This window comes from Oncorhynchus masou, chromosome 29 (assembly GCF_036934945.1).
Source record: "Oncorhynchus masou masou isolate Uvic2021 chromosome 29, UVic_Omas_1.1, whole genome shotgun sequence".
Classification (NCBI taxonomy): domain Eukaryota; kingdom Metazoa; phylum Chordata; class Actinopteri; order Salmoniformes; family Salmonidae; genus Oncorhynchus; species Oncorhynchus masou.
Genome location: NC_088240.1, coordinates 581,753 through 603,602, shown reverse-complemented (window position 1 = coordinate 603,602; position 21,850 = coordinate 581,753). Strand labels below are relative to the sequence as shown.

General features: G+C 48.0%; 1 pseudogene; it reads right to left on the bottom strand.

The window, feature by feature from the left end:
- The window catches only part of LOC135518892 (ras-associated and pleckstrin homology domains-containing protein 1-like), a 132,889-nt pseudogene that overhangs the window by 44,471 nt on the left and 66,568 nt on the right, over positions 1-21,850 (bottom strand).

The following is a 21,850-nucleotide window of genomic DNA, read 5'->3' as shown; positions in this document are numbered from 1 at the left end:
ACAGTGTACAGACCGACAGGCATCACTCACAGTGTACAGACCGACAGGCATCACTCACAGTGTACAGACCGACAGGCATCACTCACAGTGTACAGACCGACAGGCATCACTCACAGTGTACAGACCGACAGACATCACTCACAGTGTACAGACCGACAGACATCACTCAGGGCTGAAGACTAGGGCTGAGAGTCTCTTCCTGATCAACGGCCGACCTTAACGCCGTACTGTACACACACTACATGACCAAAAACCGTGGACAGCTGCTCGTCCAAACATCTCATTCCAAAACCACGGGCATTAATATGGAGTCCACCTTTGCTGCTATAACAGCCTCCACTCTTCTGGGAAGGCTTTCCACTAGATGTAGGAACATTGCTGCTATAACAGCCTCCACTCTTCTGGGAAGGCTTTCCGCTAGATGTTGGAACATTGCTGCTATAACAATATCCACTCTTCTGGGAAGGCTTTCCACTAGATGTTGGAACATTGCTGCTATAACAGCCTCCACTCTTCTGGGAAGGCTTTCCACTAGATGTTGGAACATTGCTGCTATAACAGCCTCCACTCTTCTGGGAAGGCTTTCCACTAGATGTAGGAACATTGCTGCTATAACAGCCTCCACTCTTCTGGGAAGGCTTTCCACTAGATGTTGGAACATTGCTGCTATAACAGCCTCCACTCTTCTGGGAAGGCTTTCCACTAGATGTAGGAACATTGCTGCTATAACAGCCTACACTCTTCTGGGAAGGCTTTCCACTAGATGTTGGAACATTGCTGCTATAACAGTCTCCACTCTTCTGGGAAGGCTTTCCACTAGATGTTGGAACATTGCTGCTATAACAGTCTCCACTCTTCTGGGAAGGCTTTCCACTAGATGTTGGAACATTGCTGCTATAAGTCTCCACTCTTCTGGGAAGGCTTTCCACTAGATGCTGGAACAGAGCTGTGAACCTACATAGTCTATGTGGGTGGACACAGCTCTGCCTCAGACTGAGGCAGAGCTGTGAACCTACATAGTGTCATGACGTTGGCCTGGGGGGATAGGTTTATGACAGTCATAAATACCTCTTCCTCACTCTTTCCTCTCTCTACCCTACTGATGTTACATTTGAAAATCCCTTGGTTAACATAGAGATTCTGGGAACATCAGAAGGTGGGGGGAAATTAACTATATTCTGGTAATCCGACCAATTGAACATGTGAACACACCAACCCTCTCCGCTGTACTGTGATGACAGACCACATACTAACGGCCTGTCTCAACGGCCACCAACCCTCTCCGCTGTACTGTGATGACAGACCACATACTAACGGCCTGTCTCAACGGCCACCAACCCTCTCTGCTGTACTGTGATGACAGACCACATACTAACGGCCTGTCTCAACGGCCACCAACCCTCTCTGCTGTACTGTGATGACAGACCACATACTAACGGCCTGTCTCAACGGCCACCAACCCTCTCTGCTGTACTGTGATGACAGACTGCTCTGCTGCAGAATGTCAATGGCTTTTAATACCCTCCCTCTTGGGGTGTTTTCATATTCTAAGCGATTGAATATTTTCATCCCTGTTGTGGCTGCCCATCCCCCTCTGCTGCTCAGAGCAGACCACATGACGATGGCTAGTAATCCCTTTGGTATTTCAGAAAAGCAACTCGGAAATTATATAAAGAATTGTATGTTTGTGTCATCACTCCAGTGTCTCATCCATCTGCAGCCAGAGCCGTGTCTCATCCATCTGCAGCCGGAGCAGTGTCTCATCCATCTGCAGCCGGAGCAGTGTCTCATCCATCTGCAGCCGGAGCAGTGTCTCATCCATCTGCAGCCGGAGCAGTGTGTCATCCATCTGCAGTCGGAGAATTGTCTCATCCATCTGCAGTCGGAGAATTGTCCTATCCATCTGCATTCGGAGCAGTGTCTTATCCATCTGCATTCGGAGCAGTGTCTTTTTATTTTATTTTTATTTTATTTAACCAGGCAAGTCAGTTAATTAAGAACAAATTCTTATTTTCAATGACGCCTAGGAACAGTGGGTTAACTGCCTGTTCAGGGGCAGAACGACAGATTTGTACCTTGTCAGCTCGGGGGTTTGAACTCGCAACCTTCTGGTTACTACTCCAACGCTCTAACCACTAGGCTACCCTGTCTTATCCATCTGCAGTCGGAGAAGTGTCTTATCCATCTGCAGTTGGAGAAGTGTCTTATCCATCTGCAGTCGGAGCAGTGTCCACAGTATGTGTGTGTGTTTGCTCCTTACCCATCTGTAGTTCGCTGATGGTCTCGACCAGGGACCAGTCAGGACTGTAGCCACAGTGGGACTTGTCCAACAAGCTGTCCAGAACCTGTCTGACAGTCTGTCTCTCGTCCACCATCATGGTTTTAGAGCTCTCATCTGACAGGTGCACTCTGATCACCAGCTAGAGGGAAGGAGACACATGCTTAGATGGATATTATGGAATGACAGAACATATACAGAGTCTGATCACCAGCTAGAGGACAAGGGACACAGAGAGAGGGAGTCTTCACATCAGACTACTTATGTACAGTAGAATGGTTCAATAAAAGCTGATCACCAGCTAGAAGGGACCACACACAGACAGCAGGCTAACTTTACATCACATACGGGTCACACACTGGATCACATACTTTATTTACCCCTTTTTTCCCCCTCCAATTGGTAGTTACAGTCTTGTCCCATCGCTGCAACTCCCAACGTCCCCCGTTGTTTCATATTCTCCCAGATTAGTAATCGGATTAAGCTACATTTTGAACCAATTCTCCGCAGTAGAGAAGCTGTTCTCTCTTCCATATAAAGCAGTTATTCCTCTCAGCTCCAAAGCACTTCCTCAAAACAGGAACAGTCAGAGTATCTCATAGTAAGGAACAAGAGAGAGAGTGAGGGAGAGAGAGAGTGAGGGAGAGAGTGAGTGAGTGAGTGAGGGAGGGAGGGAGAGAGTGAGGGAGGGAGAGAGAGTGAGGGAGAAGAGAGTGAGGGAGAGAGTGAGAGAGTGAGAGAGTGAGAGAGAGTGAGGGGAGAGAGTGAGAGAGAGAGTGAGAGAGGGAGAGAGTGAGGGAGGGAGAGAGAGAGAGTGAGAGAGGGAGAGAGTGAGAGAGGGAGAGAGTGAGAGAGTGAGAGAGTGAGGGAGAGAGAGAGAGAGAGTGAGGGAGAGAGAGTGAGGGAGGAGAGAGAGTGAGGAGAGAGAGTGAGGGAGAGATAGAGTGAGGGAGGGAGAGAGTGAGGGAGAGATAGAGTGAGGGAGGAGAGAGAGTGAGGGAGGGAGAGAGTGAGGGAGGAGAGAGTGAGGGGAGAGGGAGAGAGTGAGGGAGAGAAAGAGTGAGGAGAGAAAGAGTGAGGGAGAGAGTGAGTGAGAGAGGGAGAGAGTGAGGGAGGGAGAGAGTGTGAGGGAGAGAGGAGAGAGAGAGAGTGAGGGAGGGAGAGAGTGAGAGAGTGAGGGAGGGAGAGAGAGAGGGAGGGAGGGAGAGAGTGAGGGAGAGAGAGAGTGTGAGGAGAGAGTGAGGGAGGGGAGGGAGAGAGTGAGGGGTGAGAGTGAGAGTGAGGGAGGGAGAGAGGGGAGGGAGAGTGAGGGAGAAAGAGTGAGGGAGAGAGAGAGTGAGGGAGAGAGAGAGTGAGGGAGAGAGAGAGTGAGGAGGAGAGAGGAGAGAGTGAGGGAGGGAGAGAGAGTGAGGTGAGGGAGAGAGTGAGGGGAGGGAGAGAGAGAAAGAGTGAGGGAGAGAGTGAGTGAGAGAGAAGAAAGAGTGAGGAGAGAGTGAGTGAGGGAGGGAGAGAGAGTGAGGGAGGGAGAGAGAGAGTGAGAGAGGAGAGAGTGAGAGAGGAGGAGTGAGTGAGAGAGTGAGGGAGAGAGAGTGAGGGAGAGAGAGTGAGGGAGTGAGAGAGTGAGGGAGAGAGAGGGAGGGAGAGAGAGGGAGGGAGGAGAGAGAGTGAGGGAGGAGAGAGTGAGGGAGGGAGTGAGAGAAAGAGTGAGGGGAGAGAGGGAAAGAGTGAGGGAGGAGAGAGAGAGTGAGAGAGGGAGAGAGTGAGGGAGGGAGAGAGAGAGTGAGGGATGGAGAGGGAGGGAGAGAGAGAGAGAGTGAGGGAGAGGAGAGAGAGAGTGAGGGAGAGAGAGGGAGGGGAGAGAGAGAGAGTGAGGGAGGGAGAGAGTGAGGGAGGGAGGGAGAGAGAGAGTGAGGGAGGGAGAGAGTGAGGGAGAGAGGGAGAGAGTGAGAGAGGAAAGAGTGAGGGAGGGAGAAGAGAGTGAGAGAGAGGAGAGAGTGAGGGAGGGGAGAGAGTGAGGGAGGGAGAGAGTGAGAGAGGGAGGGAGAGTGAGGAGGGAGAGAGTGAGAGAGAGGGAGGGAGAGAGTGAGGGAGGGAGAGAGTGAGGGAGGAGAGAGTGAGGGGGGAGGAGAGAGTGAGGGAGGGAGAGAGTGAGGGAGGAGGGAGGGAGGGAGGGAGGGAGAGAGTGAGGAGGGAGAGAGTGAAGGAGGGAGGGAGGGAGAGGGAGAGAGTGAGAGAGAGGGAGAGAGGGAGGAGGGAGTGAGGAGGAGAGGGAGGAGGGAGAGGAGGGGAGAGAGAGAGAGTGAGGGAGAGGGAGAGAGTGAGGGAGAGAGAGAGAGTGAGGGAGAGAGAGTGAGGGAGAGAGAGAGGGTGAGGAGAGAGAGAGTGAGGGAGAGAGAGAGAGAGTGAGGGAGAGAGAGGGAGAGAGAGAGAGTGAGGGAGAGAGAGAGAGAGTGAGGAGGGAGAGAGAGAGAGAGTGAGGGAGAGAGAGAGAGTGAGGGAGAGAGTGAGGGAGGCGATAACACTCTGTGAGGAGAGAGCTGAGTGAGGGAGAGCGAGTGAGTGAGGGGGAGAGCGAGAGTGAGGGAGGTGCGAGTGAGGGATCTGTCTAGTAGAGAGTGAGGGAGTTCAACCTGTCTATTTAAAAACAGTAGAGTGAGGGGAATCTGTCGAGCGAGTGAGGGGAGGCGAGTTCAGTGAGGAGTAGGAGTAGAGGGTAGGGAGTCAGCGAGTGAGTCTATTTAGAGGGAGTAGCGAGCAGTGAGGGAGAGCGTCAGGTAAAGTTCAACCTGTCTATTTAGTAGAGAGAGCTGAGGTAGATGAGTCAGTCAGTGAGGGAGAGTAGCGAGGTAGCATGAGGGAGTTCAGCGAGAGAGAGGGAGGCAGAGCGAGAGTGAGTGAGGAGAGGGAGAGAGTGAGGGAGAGCGAGAGAGAGTGAGAGTGAGGGAGAGCGAGAGAGAGAGTGAGGGAGAGAGTGAGGGAGGGATAACACTCTGTTACATTCATCACTAATCCTCTGTACAGACCAGTGAAGCCATCTTATGTGCAAACAAGGTCTATCCATTCCCCTGGGTAAAGCTGTTGCCATCACTTTTAACACAATCTAAGTACGCTTCACGATTCAAAGTGCATCACAGGTGACAGAGGGTCAATCTCTCCTGCTGGATCTGTCTAGTAGGTAGTCAGTCCTGGTAGGTAAACTCAACCTGTTCAACCTGTCTATTTAAAAACAGTAGCAGGAGTCAGTTGGGTAAACTCACCTGTTCAATCTGTCTATTTAGTAGGAGTAGCAGCTACCTGGTAGCATGAGTCAGTCAGGTAGTGTCACCTTTTCAACCTGTCTATTTAGTAGGAGTAGGAGTAGCAGCTACCTGGTAGCATGAGTCAGTCAGGTAAACTCACCTGTTCAATCTGTCTATTTAGTAGGAGTAGGAGTAGCAGCTACCTGGTAGCATGAGTCAGTCAGGTAAACTCACCTGTTCAATCTGTCTATTTAGTAGGAGTAGCAGCTACCTGGTAGCATGAGTCAGTCAGGTAAACTCACCTTTTCAACCTGTCTATTTAGTAGGAGTAGCAGCTATCTAGTAGCATGAGTCAGTCAGGTAAACTCACCTTTTCAACCTGTCTATTTAGTAGGAGTAGCAGCTATCTAGTAGCATGAGTCAGTCAGGTAGTGTCACCTTTTTAACCTGGGCCTCCTTGATCTTCTCCAAAGCCACACGGATCTTCTCTGCCTTCTTCTTGGCAACCTGCTCCTCCTACACACACACACAATACAAATACTTTACAGATATGTACTCACACACACACACAGCCCCCCCCCCCCTTCTATCCATCTCCCCCTCCCCTCAGGTGGGAACCTCCACCTTCCTCACGCCATCTCCGCTCGCTCACTTACCTGGCTTCTCCAACAAGATGCCATTGTGACGATCTCTATCTACACCAGGCAACGTATCTGTGTTCCTTTATGGAACAAAACATATATATTCCCAGTTTAAAATGGAAGGTATGGAATTGAACTGCGTCTTCGGTATAAAATCTGTTTCATTGTCGTCAAAACAGTGTCTTGTCGTTCAGAGATGACTACTGTTAAAAACGTCCCGCAGTGTTTCATATTCTCCCAGATTAGTAATCGGATTAAGCTACATTTTGAACCAATTCTCCGCAGTAGAGAAGCTGTTCTCTCTTCCATATAAAGCAGTTATTCCTCTCAGCTCCAAAGCACTTCCTCAAAACAGGAACAGTCAGAGTATCTCATAGTAAAATAACCTTTTTGTTGTTGTATCTCCTGTAGTTAGTAAACCAATCCAGTTAGTCCATTACCATCCCTGCCCGGCGAGGAGCTTCCAATCACAGAGATACGTACGAGACTAGTAGTAAACTAGACTATATTAAATGATTCTGTTCAAAACAAACAACTCTATCCCTCCTCCAGTGGTTGCTGCTCAGACCAGACACCAGCTAGAGAGAGTCACGATAGAAACTGAGAACAGGAATGGAGAGGATCCTATCACTAGGATACATCCCTGGCAGAGAGCGAGGGAGGTTGAGAGGGAGGACGGGCTGGCTGTGCCAACACCACACAGACGGTGATCCCTCCCTCTCTTTCTGTTGTGATAATGATCTCCCTCCCTTCTTATGTTACAGCCGGAATTTAAAAAGGATTAAATTTAGATTGTGTCACTGGCCTACACACAATACCCCATAATGTCAAAGTAGAATGATGTTTTTAGAAATGTTTACAAGGTGGGAAAGGGCAGTGTGGAGTGCAATAGAGATTGCATCATCTGTGGATCTGTTGGGGCGGTATGCAAATTGGAGTGGGTCTAGGGTCTTCTGGGATGATGGTGTTGATGTGAGCCATTACCAGCCTTTCAAAGCACTTCATGGTTATCGACGTGAGTGCTACAGGCCGGTAGTCATTTAGGCAGGTTACCTTGGCATTTTTGGGCACAGGCACTATGGTGGTCTGCTTGAATCATGTAGGTATTACAGACTCGGTCAAGGAGAGGTTGAAAATGTCAGTGAAGAAACTTGCCAGTAGGTGCACGCAATGTTCTGAGTACATGTCCTGGTAATCCGTCTGGCCCAGCGGCATTGTGAATGTTGACCTGTTTAAAAGTCTTGCTGACATTGGCAACAGAGACCGTGATCACACAGTTGTCCGGAACAACTGGTGCACTCATGTATGATTCAGCGTTGCTTGCCTCAAAGTGAGCAAAGAAGGCATTTAGCCCGTCTGGTAGGCTCGTGTCACTGGGCAGCTCACGGCTGGGTTTTCCTTTGTAGTCCGTAAGAGTTTGCAAACCCCGCCACATCCGACGGGTGTCAGAGCCAGTGAAGTAGGATTCAATCCGAGTCCTGTATTGAGGCTTTGCCTGTTTGATGATTTGTCAGATGGCGTAGTGGGATTTCTAATTAAAGTCCGGATTAGTGTCCCACTCCTTGAAAGCGGCAGCTCTAGGCTTCAGCTCGGTGCGGATGTGGCCTGTGATCCATGGCTTCTGGTTAGGATATGTACGTACAGTCACTGTGGGGACGACGTCGTCGATGCACTTACTGATGAAGCCAGTGACTGAGGTGGTGTACTCCTCGCCATCAGATGAATCCAGAAACATACTCCAGTCTATGCTAGCAAAACACTGGTACTTCAACTCTCCCCTGACAAGCCCGGTCATACACTGGCACATTGAACGTTTCCTCTCCAAGCACTGTAAGTAGACCTGTCAATTTTCTCTCAGTGTATGTCGTCACTCACGAACACAATCACGTTATTACACATCATTGTTTTCCTCCTTGTTTGGACTAACTCATTCGCATTTCTCTTTTGTCTATGACTGTGTAGTGTCTGGTGTTGTTTTTGTCTTCCTGGTCAAATCCTATCCTGCCATGAGTGGAAGAGTTCTTCTCCAACACCATCCATCCATGATGAGCCTGTCCTGTATTGAAGCCTCAACACCTCAACCCCTGTCCTGTATTGAAGCCTCAACCCCTGTCCTGTATTGAAGCCTCAACCCTCAACCCCTGTCCTGTATTGAAGCCTCAACACCTAACCCCTGTCCTGTCCTGTATTGAAGCCTCAACCCCTGTCCTGTATTGAAGCCTCAACCCTCAACCCCTGTCCTGTATTGAAGCCTCAACCCCCCCTGTCCTGTATTGACGCCTCAACCCCAGTCCTGTATTGAAGCCTCAACCCCTCAACCCCTGTCCTGTATTGAAGCCTCAACCCCTCAACCCCTGTCCTGTATTGAAGCCTCAACCCTCAACCCCTGTCCTGTATTGAAGCCTCAACCCCTGTCCTGTATTGAAGCCTCAACCCCTGTCCTGTAACCTCAACCCCTGTCCTGTATTGAAGCCTCAACCCTCAACCCCTGTCCTGTATTGAAGCCTCAACACCCTAAACCCCTATCCTGTATTGAAGCCAACCCCTCAACCCCTGTCCTGTATTGAAGCCTCAACCCCAGTCCTGTATTGAAGCCTCAACCCCTGTCCTGTATTGAAGCCTCAACCCCAACCCCTGTCCTGTATTGAAGCCTCAACCCCTCAACCCCTGTCCTGTATTGAAGCCTCAACACCTCAACCCCTGTCCTGTATTGAAGCCTCAACCCCTCAACCCCTGTCCTGTATTGAAGCCTCAACCCCTCAACCCCTGTCCTGTATTGAAGCCTCAACCCCTCAACCCCTGTCCTGTATTGAAGCCTCAACACCTCAACCCCTGTCCTGTATTGAAGCCTCAACCCCTGTCCTGTATTGAAGCCTCAACCCCTGTCCTGTATTGAAGCCTCAACCCCTGTCCTGTATTGAAGCCTCAACCCCTGTCCTGTATTGAAGCTTCAACCCCTGTCCTGTATTGAAGCCTCAACCCCTCAACCCCTGTCCTGTATTGAAGCCTCAACACCTCAACCCCTGTCCTGTATTGAAGCCTCAACACCTCAACCCCTGTCCTGTATTGAAACCTCAACCCCTCAACCCCTGTCCTGTATTGAAGCCTCAACCCCTGTCCTGTATTGAAGCTTCAACCCCTGTCCTGTATTGAAGCTTCAACCCCTGTCCTGTATTGAGGCCTCAACCCCTGTCCTGTATTGAAGCTTCAACCCCTGTCCTGTATTGAAGCCTCAACCCCTGTCCTGTATTGAAGCCTCAACCCCAGTCCTGTATTGAAGCTTCAACCCCTCAACCCCTGTCCTGTATTGAAGCCTCAACCCCAGTCCTGTATTGAAGCCTCAACCCTCAACCCCAGTCCTGTATTGAAGCCTCAACCCCAGTCCTGTATTGAAGCCCCCTGTCCTGTATTGAAGCCTCAACCCCTCAACCCCTGTCCTGTATTGAAGCCTCAACCCCTCAACCCCTGTCCTGTATTGAAGCCTCAACCCCTGTCCTGTATTGAAGCCTCAACCCCAGTCCTGTATTGAAGCCTCAACCCCAGTCCTGTATTGAAGCCTCAACCCCTGTCCTGTATTGAAGCCTCAACCCCTCAACCCCTGTCCTGTATTGAAGCTTCAACCCCTCAACCCCAGTCCTGTATTGAAGCCTCTGAACACCTCAGCTCATGCCTCATACTCTCATCACCAATGTGATCCCTTCCCAACACTGCAAGTAGCCTCTCATTCCCATTCCCCATTATATTGTACTGTATATGTCTACTAAATGCTTTAAGTGAAACTAATCAGTCTGATGATTTCTGAAACAGTCTGTCGTCTCCGTGCGGTCCACGCCTATACCATGGGTCTCCCATCCTCCTCAAATGTTCAAGCCTCCGCTGGTGTGGCTGGCCCAGTCCAGACAGGACAGGACATGTTGACATGGTGTGGGTGGCTGGCCCAGTCCAGACAGGACAGGACATGGTGTGGGTGGCTGGCCCAGTCCAGACAGGACAGGACATGTTGACATGGTGTGGGTGGCTGGCCCAGTCCAGACAGGACAGGACATGTTGACATGGTGTGGGTGGCTGGCCCAGTCCAGACAGGACATGTTGATATGGTGTGGGTGGCTGGCCCAGTCCAGACAGGACAGGACATGTTGTCCTGGTGTGGGTGGCTGGCCCAGTCCAGACAGGACAGGACATGTTGACATGGTGTGGGTGGCTGGCCCAGTCCAGACAGGACAGGACATGTTGACATGGTGTGGGTGGCTGGCCCAGTCCAGACAGGACAGGACATGTTGACATGGTGTGGGTGGCTGGCCCAGTCCAGACAGGACATGTTGACATGGTGTGGGGGCTGGCCCAGTCCAGACAGGACAGGACATGTTGACATGGTGTGGGTGGCTGGCCCAGTCCAGACAGGACAGGACATAGTCCAGACAGGACAGGACATGACATGGTGTGGGTGGCTGGCCCAGTCCAGACAGGACATGTTGACATGGTGTGGGTGCTGGCCCAGTCCAGACAGGACAGGACATGTTGACATGGTGTGGGTGGCTGGCCCAGTCCAGACAGGACATGTTGACATGGTGTGGGTGGCTGGCCCAGTCCAGACAGGACAGGACATGTTGACATGGTGTGGGTGTCTGGCCCAGTCCAGACAGGTGTTGACATGGTGTGGGTGGCTGGCCCAGTCCAGACAGGACAGGACATGTTGACATGGTGTGGGTGGCTGGCCCAGTCCAGACAGGACAGGACATGTTGACATGGTGTGGGTGGCTGGCCCAGTCCAGACAGGACATGTTGACATGGTGTGGGTGGCTGGCCCAGTCCAGACAGGACAGGACATGTTGACATGGTGTGGGTGGCTGGCCCAGTCCAGACAGGACAGGACATGTTGACATGGTGTGGGTGGCTGGCCCAGTCCAGACAGGACAGGACATGTTGACATGGTGTGGGTGGCTGGCCCAGTCCAGACAGGACAGGACATGTTGACATGGTGTGGGTGGCTGGCCCAGTCCAGACAGGACAGGACATGTTGACATGGTGTGGGTGTCTGGCCCAGTCCAGACAGGACATGTTGACATGGTGTGGGTGGCTGGCCCAGTCCAGACAGGACAGGACATGTTGACATGGTGTGGGTGGCTGGCCCAGTCCAGACAGGACATGTTGACATGGTGTGGGTGGCTGGCCCAGTCCAGACAGGACAGGACATGCTGACATGGTGTGGGTGGCTGGCCCAGTCCAGACAGGACAGGACATGTTGACATGGTGTGGGTGGCTGGCCCAGTCCAGACAGGACAGGACATGTCAGGTGTGGGTACTGGCCCAGTCCAGACAGGACATGTTGACATGGTGTGGGTGTCTGGCCCAGTCCAGACAGGACAGGACATGTTGACATGGTGTGGGTAGCTGGCCCAGTCCAGACAGGACATGTTGACATGGTGTGGGTGTCTGGCCCAGTCCAGACAGGACAGGACATGTTGACATGGTGTGGGTGGCTGGCCCAGTCCAGACAGGACAGGACATGTTGACATGGTGTGGGTGGCTGGCCCAGTCCAGACAGGACAGGACATGTTGACATGGTGTGGGTGGCTGGCCCAGTCCAGACAGGACAGGACATGTTGACATGGTGTGGGTGGCTGGCCCAGTCCAGACAGGACAGGACATGGTGTGGGTAGCTGGCTCAGTCCAGACAGGACAGGACATGCTGACATGGTGTGGGTGGCTGGCCCAGTCCAGACAGGACAGGACATGTTGACATGGTGTGGGTGGCTGGCCCAGTCCAGACAGGACATGGACATGGTGTGGGTGGCTGGCCCAGTCCAGACAGGACAGGACATGTTGACATGGTGTGGGTGGCTGGCCCAGTCCAGACAGGACAGGACATGTTGACATGGTGTGGGTGTCTGGCCCAGTCCAGACAGGACATGGACATGGTGTGGGTGTCTGGCCCAGTCCATGCTGACATGGTGTGGGTAGCTGGCCCAGTCCAGACAGGACATGTTGACATGGTGTGGGTGTCTGGCCCAGTCCAGACAGGACATGTTGACATGGTGTGGGTGGCTGGCCCAGTCCAGACAGGACAGGACATGCTGACATGGTGTGGGTGGCTGGCTCAGTCCAGACAGGACAGGACATGTTGACATGGTGTGGGTGCTGGCTCAGTCCAGACAGGACATGGTGTGGGTGGCTGACATGACAGGACAGGACATGTGTGGGTGGCTGGCCCAGTCCAGGACATGGACAGGACATGTTGACATGGTGTGGGTGGCTGGCCCAGTCCAGGTACAATCCATTCTAATGATACTGTTAAACCACAGTACAGTCGTAAACACTCCCCATTCAGTACATGGAACTACAGTTGACCTTAGTCTCATCCCTGTGGAATGGGAGAACGGTACAGAGACTGCAGAGGTAGCCAGCAGGGGAAGGAGTAGAGAGAGAGATGAGGGGGGTAGGAAGTAGGCCGAGCAGCGGGAGGGAGTGAGGAGTAGGGAGAGAGAGTGCAGCGGGAGAGAGAGAGAGAGAGAGAGAGATGAGGGGGTAGGAAGTAGGCCGAGCAGGGGGAGGGAGTGAGATGGAAAAGCAAATCACAGAGAACCTGACAGCATGCAAGAGGAGGAGGTGAGGAGCAGAGAACCTGACAGCATGCAGGAGGAGGATGTAGAGGAGCAGAGAACCTGACAGCATGCAGGAGGAGGAGGTAGAGGAGCAGAGAACCTGACAGCATGCAGGAGGAGGATGTAGAGGAGCAGAGAACCTGACAGCATGCAGGAGGATGATGTAGAGGAGCAGAGAACCTGACAGCATGCAGGAGGAGGATGTAGAGGAGCAGAGAACCTGACAGCATGCAGGATGAGGAGGTAGAGGAGCAGAGAACCTGACAGCATGCAGCAGGAGGTAGAGGAGCAGAGAACCTGACAGCATGCAGGAGGAGGTGGTAGAGGAGCAGAGAACCTGACAGCATGCAGGAGGAGGAGGTAGAGGAGCAGAGAACCTGACAGCATGCAGGAGGAGGATGTAGAGGAGCAGAGAACCTGACAGCATGCAGGAGGAGGATGTAGAGGAGCAGAGAACCTGACAGCATGCAGGAGGAGGATGTAGAGGAGCAGAGAACCTGACAGCATGCAGGATGAGGAGGTAGAGGAGCAGAGAACCTGACAGCATGCAGGAGGAGGTAGAGGGAGCAGTGACAGCATGCAGGAGGAGGAGAGGAGCAGAGAACCTGACAGCATGCAGGAGGAGGAGGTAGAGGAGCAGAGGAACCTGACAGCATGCAGGAGGAGGAGGTAGAGGAGCAGAGAACCTGACAGCATGCAGGAACCTGACAGCATGCAGGAGGAGGAGGTAGAGGAGCAGAGAACCTGACAGCATGCAGGAGGAGGAGGTAGAGGAGCAGAGAACCTGACAGCATGCTAGAGGAGCAGAGAACCTGACAGCATGCAGGAGGAGGAGGTAGAGGAGCAGAGAACCTGACAGCATGCAGATGAGGAGAACCTGACAGCATGCAGGAGGAGCAGAGTAGAACCTGACAGCATGCAGGAGGAGGATGTAGAGGAGCAGAGAACCTGACAGCATGCAGGAGGAGGATGTAGAGGAGCAGAGAACCTGACAGCATGCAGGAGGAGGATGTAGAGGAGCAGAGAACCTGACAGCATGCAGGAGGAGGAGGTAGAGGAGCAGAGAACCTGACAGCATGCAGGAGGAGGAGGTAGAGGAGCAGAGAACCTGACAGCATGCAGGAGGAGGAGGTAGAGGAGCAGAGAACCTGACAGCATGCAGGAGGAGGTAGAGGAGCAGAGAACCTGACAGCATGCAGGAGGAGGTAGAGGAGCAGAGAACCTGACAGCATGCAGGAGGAGGAGGTAGAGGAGCAGAGAACTTGACAGCATGCAGGAGGAGGAGGTAGAGGAGCAGAGAACCTGACAGCATGCAGGAGGACGTGGAGGAGTGAAGGAGGAGTCACCTTGGTCAGCAAGTGAGAGGGCTTCCCTGCTATATTTTGCAGAATCAGAGAGGTTTCCCAGTCCAGATAGGAGTGCTTGGGGCAGAAAGGAGAGGAAGAGAGATAAGGGACATCAAGGACATCAGTGATTGGTCATCAATACATTTGTGCATTTTCAACCTGCTGTGGAAGCATTTGTGGAAGCATAGGAAGACTGGTGTGATCAAGATGAAACAGAGTGAAGGAGACGTGACTCATGACCACACTGTGGGGAAACACTGATCCCTGTCCTTCCTCAATGTCCTGACCATCAAATACCATTCAGATGGGAAGAAAACATACTTTAGTTTCAACCTTTAAAAGGACCTTAGCAGGCTGTTGAGGGATGTGGTGTGGGCACAGGGGGTATCCACACTGGAGCTGATCTGGAGGTCATCACTACTGTAGCCTCCCCACCCTCCATAGACCCTGCCTCTAGAGACACTACTGTAGCCTCCCCACCCTCCATAGACCCTGCCTCTAGAGACACTACTGTAGCCTCCATAGACCCTGCCTCTAGAGACACTACTGTTAACACTGCTGTAGCCTCCTCACCTTCCATAGACTGATAATTTATAGTACACCACTAATCAATGGTATACTGATAATCAATGGTATACTGATAATCAATGGTATACTACTAATCAATAGTATACCACTAATCAATAGTATACTACTAATCAATAGTATACTGATAATCAATAGTATACTGATAATCAATAGTATACTGATAATCAATAGTACACCACTAATCAATAGTATACTACTAATCAATAGTATACTGATAATCAATAGTATACTGATAATCAATAGTATACTACTAATCAATAGTATACCACTAATCAATAGTATACTACTAATCAATAGTATACTGATAATCAATAGTATACTGATAATCAATAGTATACTGATAATCAATAGTATACCACTAATCAATAGTATACTGATAATCATTAGTATACTGAAAATCAATAGTATACTGATAATCAATAGTATACTGATAATCAATAGTATACCACTAATCAATAGTATACCGATAATCAATAGTATACTGATAATCAATAGTATACTGATAATCAATAGTATACTGATAATCAATAGTATACCACTAATCAATAGTATACTACTAATCAATAGTATACTGATAATCAATAGTATACCACTAATCAATAGTATACTGATAATCAATAGTATACTGATAATCAATAGTATACTGATAATCAATAGTATACTACTAATCAATAGTATACCACTAATCAATAGTATACTACTAATCAATAGTATACTGATAATCAATAGTATACTGATAATCAATAGTATACTGATAATCAATAGTATACCACTAATCAATAGTATACTACTAATCAATAGTATACTGATAATCAATAGTATACCATAATCAATAGTATACTGATAATCAATAGTATACTGTATACCACTAATCAATAGTATAATAATCAATAGTATACTGATAATCAATAGTAATACTGATAATCAATAGTATACCACTAATCAATAGTATACTGATAATCATTAGTATACCACTAATCAATAGTATACCACTAATCAATAGTATACCAATAGTATACTAAATCAATAGTATACTGATAATCAATAGTATACTGATAATCAATAGTATACCACTAATCAATAGTATAATCAATAGTATACCATACTGATAATCAATAGTATACCACTAATCAATAGTATACTACTAATCAATAGTATACTGATAATCAATAGTATACTGATAATCAATAGTATACTGATAATCAATAGTATACCACTAATCAATAGTATACTGATAATCAATAGTATACTGATAATCAATAGTATACTGATAATCAATAGTATACCACTAATCAATAGTATACCACTAATCAATAGTATACCACTAATCAATGGTATACTGATAATCAATAGTATACTGATAATCAATAGTATACTGATAATCAATAGTATACTGATAATCAATAGTATACCACTAATCAATAGTATACTGATAATCAATAATACAAATCAATAGTATACTGATAATCAATAGTATACTGATAATCAATAGTATACTGATAATACATAATCAGTATACCACTAATCAATAGTATACCACTAATCAATAGTATACCGATAATCAATAGTATACCCATAATCAATAGTATACTGATAATCAATAGTATACCACTAATCAATAGTATACTGATAATCAATAGTATACCACTAATCAATAGTATACTGATAATCAATAGTATACCACTAATCAATAGTATACCACTAATCAATAGTATACTGATAATCATTAGTATACCACTAATCAATAGTATACCACTAATCAATAGTATACCACTAATCAATAGTATACTGATAATCAATAGTATACTGATAATCAATAGTATACTGATAATCAATAGTATACTGATAATCAATAGTATACCACTAATCAATAGTATACCGATAATCAATAGTATACTGATAATCAATAGTATACCACTAATCAATAGTATACTGATAATCAATAGTATACCACTAATCAATAGTATACCACTAATCAATAGTATACCACTAATCAATAGTATACCACTAATCAATAGTATACTGATAATCAATAGTATACCACTAATCAATAGTATACTGATAATCAATAGTATACTGATAATCAATAGTATACCACTAATCAATAGTATACTGATAATCAATAGTATACCACTAATCAATAGTATACCACTAATCAATAGTATACCACTAATCAATAGTATACTGATAATCAATAGTATACCACTAATCAATAGTATACCAATAATCAATAGTATACTGAAAATCAATAGTATACCGATAATCAATAGTATACCGATAATCAATTGTATACCACTAATCAATAGTATACTGATAATCAATAGTATACTGATAATCAATAGTATACCACTAATCAATAGTATACTGATAATCAATAGTATACCACTAATCAAAAGTATACCACTAATCAATAGTATACTGATAATCAATAGTATACTGATAATCAATAGTATACTGATAATCAATAGTATACCACTAATCAATAGTATACTGATAATCAATAGTATACTGATAATCAATAGTATACTGATAATCAATAGTATACTGATAATCAATAGTATACCACTAATCAATAGTATACTGATAATCAATAGTATACTGATAATCAATAGTATACTGATAATCAATAGTATACCACTAATCAATAGTATACTGATAATCATTAGTATACTGAAAATCAATAGTATACTGATAATCAATAGTATACTACTAATCAATAGTATACCGATAATCAATAGTATACCGATAATCAATAGTATACCACTAATCAATAGTATACCGATAATCAATAGTATACTGCTAATGAAACTCAGAGATTTGATTGGAATGTCAGTCATTCAACATTGTGCACGTATGGATGAGTCAGCTCATGTACTGTATGTTGTGACAGACATGTTTCCACAACACTTGAGGCATAATCAAATAATAATTCACAATAATAATTGCAGTTGCATTAATAAGCACATGAACGAGCAGAATGAGAAAGAGGAGAAAGAGAAAGGCTTTGGTGAGCAAAACATGCAAACGAGTAGAAGGACCCAAACCAAGGATAATATCAGTAAGCTAGAGCCAGCGAGGACGCTGTGAGATCCCCTCTCCCGCGAGATCCCCTCTACCTCTCCTGTTGAGATCCCCTCTCCCTCTCCTGTTGAGATCCCCTCTCCTGTTGAGATCCCCTCTCCTGTTGAGATCCCCTCTCCCTCTCCTGTTGAGATCCCCTCTCCCTCTCCTGTTGAGATCCCCTCTCCCGCGAGATCCCCTCTCCCTCTCCTGTTGAGATCCCCTCTCCCTCTCCTGTTGAGATCCCCTCTCCCTCTCCTGTGAGATCCCCTCTCCCGCGAGATGCCCTCTCCTGTCCTCCCATGTTCTGACCTAGTGCCTGTCTGCCAAATGGAATCTCCTCATCAATCTCCCTGACTCATCCGGAAGAGATTCATCCTCTCAGCTCACACTTCTGGTAGATACTGAAGCCAGCCAGCAATCAACTTGGTAGGGAGTGCCTGGCTGGCTGCCTGGCTGGCTGCCTGGCTGGCTGGTGTAGATTGAATTGGCAGAAAGGAGAGAGGAGTTCCTTCTGTTTGTAATCTTGATAAAACTAAGCCATGACTGTGGAGTGCCAGAACGGGAGCTGTTGTCTTTAAACATGCATTGTTGTTATAAGCAGACAAAGCACAAGTCCTTTCAGTAATCTGCACACTGAGCTGCCATGCAGTGAGTAGTTTATCAGGCAGGGGGTGGGAAACCAGCCATCACTGGTCACAGTCATCCACGAGCTGGTCCCAGTCCCTCACTGGCTGGTCATATTCACTCACTAGCTGGTCCCAGTCCCTCACTAGCTGGTCCCAGTCCCTCACTAGCTGGTCCCAGTCCCCCACTGGCTGGTCCCAGTCCCCCACTGGCTGGTCACAGTCCCCCACTGGCTGGTCACAGTCCCCCACTGGCTGGTCCCAGTCCCCCACTGGCTGGTCCCAGTCCCCCACTGGCTGGTCCCAGTCCCCCACTGGCTGGCCCCAGTCCCCCACTGGCTGGTCCCAGTCCCTCACTAGCTGGTCCCTCACTAGCTGGTCCTAGTCCCCCACTGGCTGGTCCCAGTCCCCCACTGGCTGGTCCCTCACGAGCTGGTCCAATTTCCCCACTGGCTGGTCCCATTCCCCCACTGGCGGGTCCCAGTCCCCCACTAGCTGGTCCCAGTCCCCCACTGGCTGGTCCCAGTCCCCCACTGGCTGGTCCCAGTCCCCCACTCGCTGGTCACATTCCCTCACTCGCTGGTCCCATTCCCTCACTCGCTGGTCCCAGTCACTCACTGGCTGGCAACAGTCACTCACTGGTTGGTCCCATTCCCCCACTGGCTGGTCCCATTCCCCCACTAGCTGGTCCCAGTCCCCCACTGGCTGGTCCCAGTCCCCCACTGGCTGGTCCCAGTCCCCCACTGGCTGGTCCCAGTCCCCCACTGGCTGGTCCCAGTCCCCCACTGGCTGGTCCCAGTCCCCCACTGGCTGGTCCCAGTCCCCCACTGGCTGGTCCCAGTCCCCCACTGGCTGGTCCCAGTCCCCCACTAGCTGGTCCCAGTCCCCCACTGGCTGGTCCCAGTCCCCCACTGGCTGGTCCCAGTCCCCCACTGGCTGGTCCCAGTCCCTCACTGGCTGGTCCAATTTCCCCACTGGCTGGTCCAATTTCCCCACTGGCTGGTCCCATTCACCCACTGGTTGGTCCCAGTCCCTCACGAGCTGGTCCCAGTCCCTCACAAGCTGGTCCCATTTATTCGCTAGCTGGTCCCAGTCACTCACTAGCTGGCCCCAGTCACTCACTAGCTGGCCCCAGTCACTCACTAGCTGGCCCCAGTCACTCACTAGCTGGCCCCAGTCACTCACTAGCTGGCCCCAGTCACTCACTAGCTGGCCCCAGTCACTCACTAGCTGGCCCCAGTCACTCACTAGCTGGTCCCAGTCACTCACTAGCTGGTCCCAGTCACTCACTAGCTGGTCACATTCACTCACTAGCTGGTCGCATTTAGTCACTAGCTGGTCCCAGTCCCTCACTAGCTGGTCCCAGTCCCTCACTAGCTGGTCCCAGTCACTCACTAGCTGGTCCCAGTCACTCACTAGCTGGTCCCAGTCACTCACTAGCTGGTCACAGTAGCTAAGTAGCTGGTCACATTCATTCACTAGCTGGTCACAGTCCCTCGCTAGCTGGTCACAGTCCCTCGCTAGCTGGTCACAGTCCCTCGCTAGCTGGTCACAGTCCCTCGCTAGCTGGTCACAGTCACTAAGTAGCTGGTCACAGTCACTAAGTAGCTGGTCACAGTCACTAAGTAGCTGGTCACAATCATTCACTAGCTGGTCACAATCATTCACTAGCTGGTCACAATCACTCACTAGCTGGTCCCATTCATTCACTAGCTGGTCATATTCTCTCAACAATGTCACACACACTGGTAGACAAGAGACTCAGAGTGAAGTACATCTTGACCTAAAACCCCTTCACTTCCTCATAACCACAACAGAACACGACACTGTCATTTCAAGTTAGGAGAACTTGTGCTGCAGCAGTTTGTTTTCCTAGAGAAATAACTTCCCTCTCCAACTCAATATTTGCAGTGTTGACCCTTCTTTTTCAAGACCTCTGCAATCCGCCCTGGCATGCTGTCAATTAACTTCTGGGCCACATCCTGACTGATGGCAGCTCATTCTTGCATAATCAATGCTTGGAGTTTGTCAGAATTTGTGGGTTTTGGTTTGTCTACCCGCCTCTTGAGGATTGACCACAAGTTCTCAATGGGATTAAGGGTTGTTTCCTGGCCATGGACCCAAAATATCAATGTTTTGTTCCCCGAGCCACTTAGTTTTCACTTTACACCGTGCTTCTACACCTGCATTGCTTGCTGTTTGGGGTTTTAGGCTGGATTTCTGTACAGCCCTTTGAGATATCAGCTGATGTACTGAGGGCTTTATAAATACATTTGATTTGATTTTGAACTAGGTCCTCGTGTTTAACTGTGGGAGCTGGTGAAGCATGATAGACTTTCCTGCATCTTTAACCTCTAAAAGTCTAAGCCGTTGTGGGAGGAATCATTTACCCCTTTGATTTAGAGACCCCTTTAGGTGTACAAAACAAATATTAGATCCAATATTGAAATTGGCATTTACGACTTACACGCCCATAGAAACACATCAAATAACACTTTCACACATGGCAATAAAGACACAAAATTGTGTTGGCACAAAACTACCTTCACACTACCATTCATTTATATGTACATCTCCACACTACCATTCATTTATATGTACATCTCCACACTACCATTCATTTATATGGGTTAATATCTATATACATCTCCATACTACCATTCATTTATATGGGTTACCATCAGATGAAGGTTTAATATCTATATATATCTATATATAACCATTCATTTATATGGGTTACCATCAGATGAAGGTTTAATATCTATATATATCTATATATAACCATTCATTTATATGGGTTACCATCAGATGAAGGTTTAATATCTATATACATCTCCATACTACCATTCATTTATATGGGTTACCATCAGATGAAGGTTTAATATCTATATATATCTCCATACTACCATTCATTTATATGGGTTACCATCAGATGAAGGTTTAATATCTATATATATATATCTATATATAACCATTCATTTATATGGGTTACCATCAGATGAAGGTTTAATATCTATATATATCTATATATAACCATTCATTTATATGGGTTACCATCAGATGAAGGTTTAATATCTATATATATCTATATATAACCATTCATTTATATGGGTTACCATCAGATGAAGGTTTAATATCTATATATAACCATTCATTTATATGGGTTAACATCAGATGAAGGTTTAATATCTATATATAACCATTAATTTATATGGGTTACCATCAGATGAAGGTTTAATATCTATATATAACCATTCATTTATATGGGTTACCATCAGATGAAGGTTTAATATCTATATATATATGTCCATACTACCATTCATTTATATGGGTTACCATCAGATGAAGGTTTAATAGTGTTACCGAGACGAGTCATGTGACACTTGTGGGGGGTCGTAGTGCAAAACAGCCACCACCATCGTGTTTGTTAGAGTCTCATCTTGGCGGTCATTGGTTAAAAGACCGTTCTG